The sequence below is a fragment of the Esox lucius genome, chromosome 20 (assembly GCF_011004845.1).
Source record: "Esox lucius isolate fEsoLuc1 chromosome 20, fEsoLuc1.pri, whole genome shotgun sequence".
Taxonomy (NCBI): Eukaryota; Metazoa; Chordata; class Actinopteri; order Esociformes; family Esocidae; genus Esox; species Esox lucius.
The window spans coordinates 29,203,763-29,213,090 of record NC_047588.1 but is presented as its reverse complement, the minus strand read 5'-3'; positions in this window follow the sequence as shown (position 1 = coordinate 29,213,090).

Here is a 9,328-nt window from a genome sequence, read left to right as displayed (position 1 = left end):
GAATTCTTGAGCCATGGTTTGCCTTTGGCAAGCACACCTAATTATGTAAAGAACAATATTAAAAAGCTCTGGAGAACTGTTAATGACATTTCTAGCAAAAATGATAACTCAGCTCCATCCTGCATTTAGGTAGACTCTTCATACCAAAACCCTTGGATATTGTCGAACACTTTAATTACTTTTTGTTGATAAGATTAGCAATCTTAGGACTAACATACCAACAACAAACGCTGAGCTTTCATATTCATGCATTACTAACCAGATAATAAAAGACAAGCGTGCTGTAGTTTGGAATTCTGAAAAGTTAATATAGTAGGGTGAAAAAAGTGTCTTATTCATCAATCAAATCAAATTTTACAGAGCAGTTAATGTGGTAACACACTTTAAAAAAAAAACATTAAATGTGAAGGCACACAGAACGTAGTGTAATACTAACAAAATAACAATTTCTATCATTATTGCATATCGTGGGGCAGGTGAACCTGTTACAATATTACTAGAATCTGTAACAATATTACTTCTACAATTGATATGAAAGGCTGATTCATGACTCCCTCCAACTTTCAAAAGGAATATTGTTCTGAAGATAGACAGTCATTACTCCTCAATTCTTATTCTTCTTTCCTGTATAGCTATGTATCACTAACACTATATCATCAAATGAATTATGTAAGTTTTTTCAGAATAGCATATATATATTTTTAGCAGGTTATCTGTTTCATGACACTTGTTTCTTAAGTGACATAGGTTTTAATTTGAGGTATTTCTTTGCCTTTTTCTGGCTTGCCTGTTCTTTTGTCTGTATTATCCTTGTAGGCCCGGGGTATTAAGTAATATGAAGCAGCTGCCATTTGCACGATATCTGAATTGTCTAGCACAATCATGGTTTGGAGTCATCCAATATAGTTGCCTTGCCTCATCATGCTGTCTCCTGGCAGTGGCCTAGGAGATTGCTCAATAATGGCTGTTGGCAAAAGAATGTGTTTTTCAGGCACGTAGGGATTCTGAAATACATTTTCCGGGTTTAAAGTAACAAGCAGACAACAACACGCAATGTGCTTTGGAGGACATGTTTCAATGTCCAATTACGAGTCCCCTGGGAATTACAAAAAAGGTATCACAAATTGGCATCACGGAATTAGGGAGAAAAATGAAAAATATTTCAATTGAAAAATATATAAATAAGCCACCAATATGTTCCAGCAAAAGCTAGTTTGCTAGCTCCGGTAACTCGATTTTTGACTTCTGAACCTTGACACAATGAACTGTATTGATTGATGGGTCACTCTGTCCAAAGATAATGTCTCTGCTTCACATTTCTGAAGATATGAGTATAAACAGTCCCAGGAAATGAACAACAGCTATTTAAACAGACATTCTACCAATAAACATATACCCTACAATAGTTATGGCCAAACGAGGCTTCATTAGCATTTTTTTAGCAGCAGGATATTATGCTGGCAGCACTCAGATTTTATTTTTCAAAATAAAAGCCATCATTGAACTTTAGAAGGCAATATAGTTAACAATCTTGTCTGTGGAAAAGAACAGAAAAAACATTACAAATAAAATGTACCAATTCGATTTTTAACTATATTGCCTTATATATTTCAAAGATGGCTTTTATTTTGAAAAAAAAAATCTGAGTTAGCGCTGCTAGCATAATATCCTGCTTCTAGAACAGTAATGAAGCCTCAAATGGCCATCACTACCCTACAATGGCCTAAGGAGACAGACAGGCTGTTCAACAAATAGTGATAGATTGGTTAAACCTGAGATAGTTCAGGATAGCTATTTCACCAGGGTGAGTATGGTGTGTAAAAACCAAGAAATAAATCCTAGTTTAATGCATGAAACTCAGAGACACTGACTCAACAATGTTTGAAAAAGTTCAAGGGGTGTACATTTCTAACAATGTTGTGAATGTTTCAACAGCAACATTTGGAAAACAGCCGCAGTGCCACTGATTACAGTTATCTGTCCACGGCGTTACTTGTTTGTCAAGTGTTGCACAAATATTTCAGTCTCAAATATTTAAATGCTGATCACAGATATAGCCATCTATTGAGGTCAGTGGCAATCAGAGGTCTTTATCTTTGGAACATTCTTCCAAAGTGGAGACTCTTAAACAGTAAAAAGATTTGCTGTGTCACTCATTGACTTCTCAAGATGATTCTCTACTGTGCTCCAAATCAGAGAGATGGTGCTGTGGGAAGACCTTCCAGAACTGCCTTTGGGTTGTTTTTCTGCCTCATCCGTGGATCAACCCCAGGGGTGAAAATAATGTTGAGGCTGTAAGCAAAAGGTATTCCTGCATCCCTATAAACAATGTTATGGTCATTTTGAGACACCTAGAAACAAACAGACAGGCAGAATGAACCTTCGTGCTCTGCAGAGCTCATTTCTAGCTGTACTTTCTTAGCTGATTCATAGCAGGGACATGAGAAAGGCTTGTGTCCAGTAGATGTTTCCGGACTGTTCTTTAATGTGTTGGTGGTGGTCAAAGTGAGGTTGAACAACAAACCATTCACAGGTGTTGTGAGAACTACAACAGACTTCATCTTTTTTTCTTACTTGATGCGAAAGTTAGAAGGGATTTTACCTCACTTCATTTTGTCTTGATATGCATCAGCCTGCATGTACTGTGAGTCATTACTTGAACGCAAGATTGCAGCAAATGATATTCATTTATATAGAAATGCGCAATATGCTATTTACTGAAGACAGATTACTTAGAAACAAGAGCTATTGCTGCACATACAAAATTACCTATTTCACTTATTTTACCTCACTGTCAAATATATTTTCTAAATGAATATTTTGTCCGTATGTGCTGTTGAATTCTATAGTAAACTATTTTCTCAGAGAACAGACCTTTACACAGATGGATGGGAATTTTGATGGTTCCTTTGGTGTTCCTGCGGCATGACATGGTGTATGGGTCAGCATCCTGTTGACAAGGCAACACTGGAACGTTGTTGCTACGGTACGTCTGTGATGTGACACTGTGGACCAGAAAGTCCAGCACCCCCCTGACCGCAGCCCTCCTCTTCACCCATCGGGCTCTTTTGTTTTATTTTGTCTCTTTGAAGGAGACTTTGTTTCCCTGGCACCGCTCCGCGAGCACCATCCATTCTTTAGGCTGACTCGGTCGTCGTCGTGATCAGGCCGACCGCTGTCTTGAGAATGTGACCATGGAGCCGGAGTCATGTGTGGCCATACAGATATTGGAGGTCATTGGACACAGGGGGGGAGCTGAGCATTTAACCCTGCAGGGGGGGGGGGCTCACATTGCAGGGGTCAACCAGACAAAGGTTGTGCCCTCACTCCTCCTGGTCCTCCATACGTTGGGGTTCCGTCTGGAGCAACAAGAATGTACGTCCCACTGACCTTGTGAACAGCTTGGCCGGAGTCAGACTCTCACTTCATTAAACGTGTTTTCTGCTTGTCTGGGAAGTGAGGCGTTGTTGCTCTTCTGCTGAAGCCCCTGCCACATCCATCTCTTGACTGAGCCTCCATTTTAAAACATCGGCAGGTAGTGCCTCCTGTTTGTAAGCTGTGGTGCGGGTTTTCAGTTTGGCAAAGATACTGCCATCTACCCATGGTTTCTACTCAGGAAATTGGTTACCAATGTAGGGGCAACCTGCTTAGTGAACTTCCTGATAACACCTGAGAAATAATCTGCATATTCATCCATGGTATTCCCAGAAGCAACCAGGAACATGACCCAGCCCACGTTATCAGAACAATAGAGCCTGTCCTGTTTCATCTCAAAACCATCACTTCACTTGTCATCACATTACATCAAATATAATTCTGAGCATGTGTGAATGTGATTAGCGAATGAAAGTGATTCTGATTGGTGGATGGAGTACAGTGTCAGCCTTGTCAAGACTCAAACTATCAAGGTATTAAAGGTTTGTTTTAAAGTGGGATTATGTCAGTGCATAAAACCTGCAGATTTCAAGGGTCACCTAAAAAGGATTTGAAAGATGGTTAATTTACTACAGTGTAGGTCAATATCATAAAATGTTTCCTTCAAACTTTCGACGCTCTACCACACTATACAGCTCTGGAAAAAATTAAGAGACCACTGCACCTTTTTCATTCCTTTCCAAGAAAGTTGGAAAAGAAGGTTTTGAGTGAGTGAATTAAGAGACCACTCCAAATTGAATGCTTCTGTTCACTTAAAACCTTCATTTTCAACTTTTTGTAAAGGAAAGAAAGAAGGTGCAGTGGTCTCTTAATTTTTTCCCAGATCTGTATGTTTGGTTCTGTCTCTCTCTCTCACACACACAAACAATCATGAGTACAGACACACAGGGACACACACACATATGCATGAGGAGACAGACACACACACACACAGTGACAGTGCTGACTGGAAACATGGTCATCCCTGGGAATAGAAAAGGGCTCACTATTCCAGCAGAAACCTGAGACCTGACAGAGTCATTGTCCATCTGTGTACGTCTGCCTGTTTTAGAATGGCTTTGTCACATTCTCACTAGTTTTAGACAATGACCATATCCGTTCTCTCTTTCTATCTGCCTGTTGCATGATGGGAAATCAGTTCTAAGCATTCTGGATGAGGTGGTGACCATGTCTTTTTTTGGGGGGGGTTGGTTTAGAGAAATGACAACACTCACACAACCTACACTCAAACACACAAATACACACAGTGTACATACAGAAAAAAAAAACCATAAAACATGTAAAAAAAAGAATCCTTTCAGTGCAAACATCCATTTCAGAAAAAACACACTTCCACCCACACACACTCGTGGATGCAGCCAGCCACACCTCGCCCCCATGGATTACTTATCAGCCCATCTGGGATCACTGAGGCTGTTGATGAACACAGGGCTAACACCAGGAAGAGAGGACCGGAGTGAGGGGACGGGGGAGACACAGATGAGGAGGAGAAGGGACAAAGAAAGCCACGAAGAAATGGGAGAAAGTCCGAATGATTTAGGGGATGGATCAAGTATTATTCTCTGTCTTCTGATGAAAAGATGGTGAATAAATAAATATATGATGTATAAGGGAAGATTATGTGTAGAAAACCTGCATAATGAACACAGTGGCAAAATGAGAGACTAGGAATTGTTGATTGGAATGCACAGATTTTGCAGGAACGAAGGACAATGTCAGAGGGAGAGAGGAAGATGATTTGGTAATGCTTGAACGGTTTGGGTCAGAGGGTTCAGATGAACAGATGAGAGGAGAGGACGGAAAGGGAACAGAATGAACAGACAGCAGTTAGAAGAAACATGGGAATATGTTAAGTGATTATAATAATAATTATACCATTTGTTATGTCCATAACCATGGATGCTGTCAATTGTGGAGGTGGTGGTCTAAACCAATTGCTTTAGTGGGCAAGTACAAACCTACCAGGGAGGACAGAAGGGAAGTGTGCCTGCGGAATGTGTTAGTTAATGATTGGTGTGTGTGAACAGAAAGTATTGAAATTCAGGGTCATTTTGTTAACTCAACCATGTAAACCTCTTAGTTATCCATCCTACCCCCTACCGAGACACACAAGCACAGAAAGTGTGTCAGCATGTTAGTGTGTTTGTGTGTGTGTGTGGGGGCATACAGTTAGCTATTACGTTTGTAGGTTACCATCACTCTTTGCAACAGGCAGAAACCATATGGACACATGAAGCCCTATTGTGGAGGAGCATGCCTCACACTGGGTGGAGACAACCTGTATGAAAATGAACAGACAGTGGATTCCTTTCGTCCTGCCAGAAAAGGAGCTCCTCCTTGCAGTTTGCCACTGTGAGACAGGAGGGGAAATATGCTCCTCACCCAATGAGTCCAATATAGGCAATCACTGTATCGTAAAATGTAAAGCAAGGCACAACATTAATATCTCTCTTTTCCAACATCCAAGATACACTGTCCTTGCGTCCCTGTAAAAGAGAAACACAGCGGCTGGAAGGAGATGGAAAGACAAAAGAGGGATTCCGACAAGTGAGACTGAAGCTAAGGGGGAATGGGTGAGTGTGATTGGGAGATAGGGGGAGGGAGGAACAGGAGGGAGAGAGGAAAACAGAGACGGGGTACTCAGTTATGGTAGACAGAGATGTGATTAAAAACAGATAGCATCTCGTTCCCTTTCACACAATAAAAACAGCTGCAGGGAGTAGTCTCCTGCCCTGCCCAGTGTGTGTGTGTGTGTGTGTGTGTGTGTGTGTGTGTGTGTGTGTGTGTGTGTCTTATTTGTTTGCATGAATCTCTGTCTTCTGTACCACCTCTGTTTTTTCCGCGGTCCAAGCTGATGTGTGTTTTGCCTCCCTTCTTATTTCTATTCATCACTTTCTCTGTTTTCTTTACATCACCCAACCTCGGCTTAGTTTCTGTAACTGTTGTTCCATGTCACTCTTTTACTTCAACACACCTTTGGTGGAAACACACCTTTCCATTACATCACATAGTGTGGGAGTGTGTGTGTTTGTGAACAGGTTCCGCTATAGAAATCGGAGCGCTAATGTAAAAATACAACCAGGAATCCATTTGCATGTCTCTTTTTATTTAGCTAAGTTAGACTATTTGTGTTTGTGAGAGTGAGAGTCTCTGTGTGTCTCAGCTGAACAGCTGCATATCTTGAGAGAACTACAGGCTGCCCCTCAGGCATTGACAGGATGAGAGAATTGATTGAAAGAATGGAGGGGGAAAGGAGGGTGGGAGGGAGGGAGGGAGGGGACTGGAGTCTTGGTTGGTGGCTAAAACAGGCCTATCTGATTCCATAACATTCATTTGGGGTATTTGGTAGGTCTTCTGCCTTTCTTTCTTTTTCCCAGTTGTTTCAGGAGAAGCAACCCTGCTCCTCTGCTGTGCTTTCTGTCTAGCCCAGACACACACAAACAGCGAGACAGTGAGGGAGAGAGGTGCAGAAAGGGAGAAAAAAGAATGAGAGTATGAGGGTGGTTGTGAGGAAATGTGCAGTATGTATGGCGCTAATAGAAGGCGGCCGTACAACAAACCGCCGGGTTGTTCTGGATGTACAGGTAATTACTCTTGTGACATAATTCTGACTTGGACAGAAAACACCTAGAGACAGACAGTTCCAGGAAAACAAACTATTCATAGAAAAACTTCCCGTGAAGCACAATTCCTGTGAAAACAATTAGTATTCTAAATAGCTTGGCGGGAATATTCTTACGGTCATGAATAAATCCACTTCTCCACAGCCTTGCTTTGTTCTGAACTCTCTGGTGTCCCTGCATTCCCGCTCTCTACCTACATCACTTTGGCAACCTCATAGTTTAGTAATCCGACCCGTTTATTCTGTCCTCATTCATCCCCATAACATCCCTCTCCCACTCTCTTCTAACTTCTCGACTTCCCCTCTATCAGTTGGCTGAAGGAGGCTGGAGTCACAGTCATCATCAGCAGCATCACCGGAACATAAGGAGGAAGCCATTGGAGTGTGTCGTCGGTGTGTCGGCCAGGTCGGAAGTGTGCGCTGGGGAGATCCCATAGAGAGGTGTTTACAGCCGCGGAGGCGTGTAGGATGCGGCATGTGCTGTCCCGGCCGTGTGTGTGTTTGTGTGCCATGCATCTAAGTTGAGTGGGATGTGGGAACGGGGGGTAAACCATATCCTGTGTGTACAGCGTGCATCATGGTGACGCGGGGTCTTGTTTGTCTGGAGAGTTGAGCTGGTATGGCAGAATATTCCGGATGGACACTAATTTGGAAAGTCTGTGTCATATGGATTTATTTTAATGTGTCAGTTCAAAACTTTTAATTTTTTCTGTCTTATTATTTGTTTTGTTTTTTTACCCTACATCAAGAAACTAATGAGATGGCAACCTTTTTACCACTTTACCAGATAGCTAGATATCGATAGTTTCAAAGTTTTCAGTTACCTAAGGAGTTCCACCTTGACCCTCTGGTCAAGCAAGGTAGCATTTTAGCTAATGTTAGCTAAAACCAGATGAGTTTGTTGATGGATTTTGAGAAGATACGTCCGACGTGTCCTTCATTAGCCAATCAGAAAGATCTGGGAAATGTTTAGCTTGATAGACATTGGCTTAATTGACTTAGTCTACCAAACTGTTTAAGGAGCATTGCATTTACTGTCTGTAAGCTGGTTATCCAGGCTAAACTGGATAGGACGAGAACGGCCAAGTGTTTGTTTGAATTATCAAATGTCAAAAATAACACTTCATTTAATGCCGCCCCTTGCAGTATTTCGATTTGCTAAAATCAATAGCTGTCAAATACATTGCTCAGTAAGGTCACTTGCACTAAGTCCAACTTTGAGTAGTTTGTCGAGCCGGGGTTGTACTGTATGTGCGGTAAGCTATAGCCTAGGGGAAGAGTAAGTTAAAATCAAACCATGTTTACACAAGCATCAACTAAATAATCAAGCTGAAGATATACAATATCTCACAAAAGTGAGTACACCCCTCACATTTTCACTTAGGGGTGTATTCACTTTAGTTGCCAGCGGTTTAGATATTAGTGGCTGTGTGTTGTGTTATTTTGAGGGGACAGCAAATTTACACTGTTATACAAGCTGTACACTCACAACTTTACATTGTAGCAAAGTGTCATTTCTTCAGTGTTGTCACATTAAAATATATAATCAAATATTTGCAAAAAAGGGTGTACTCACTTTTGTGAGATACTGTATGTATGGCACAGTATTTTACCTTTGTTACAATGGCCTAGCTGGCTTTTGTTGTCACCTAATGTTATTTCAAACTTTTTTGTTTAGAACAAATAAGAGTGTAGATCAGGTGAAATGCATTTCAAAGGTTTTCCCAATATTGGTAACCACCACTCCTATTATCTACGCCCCCTGTCTCTCCAGACCTCCTGACTGTATGTCTGTCTCCTCTCTTATGGTAAAGGAGATTATCCTGAATGGAAAAGCACCCTCAGATCTGACTAACCGCCCAACAGTCTGTGATCCCCCATGTGTGTGTGTGTGGGTCTTTTTCTGTCTGTCTGTGTGTATCTGTGTGTGTGTGTGATGTATCATTTGTCAGAGAGCCAAGGCGAGTGTGTGCTTGCCCAGCCTAGCCTTGGGACAGTTCAGTCAGACACTCGTTCAGCCCTGCTCCCCTATCTCTCTCTCACACTCACTCACACACACACATAGACACACACAAACAAACAAACAGACAGACAGTCAGACAAGAGACACAGAGTCATACACACACGGACAGAGACACACGGACAGAGACACAAACAGAGACAATCTCTCACACATACACACACATAACGCCATTTAGACAACATCAATTTTTGGGACAACAATTTAATTTAAATAACATCAACATAACATATGTATACAATTTTCACCAT